A 230-nucleotide genomic window follows, 5' to 3' on the forward strand; every position below is an offset into this window, starting at 1 on the left:
TTTTTTTAGTAATTCATTCGTATGGAGAGGAAAATAATCACTCCTGTTTTCTTAGCTGTAGCAAGACATATACATCACTGATTCTCTTTCAAAATCTAGTGTGTTAAGTCTTTAATGTCAATCTTTCATATATTACATGGTTTGCATAACAAGGAACATCATATTCTGTAGAATATAAAAAGTTGTTATAGCACCTGATTTTCCAGCAAATCTCATATAGTTTTGTTATT

The sequence above is a fragment of the Penaeus monodon genome, chromosome 22 (assembly GCF_015228065.2).
Source record: "Penaeus monodon isolate SGIC_2016 chromosome 22, NSTDA_Pmon_1, whole genome shotgun sequence".
Lineage (NCBI taxonomy): Eukaryota > Metazoa > Arthropoda > Malacostraca > Decapoda > Penaeidae > Penaeus > Penaeus monodon.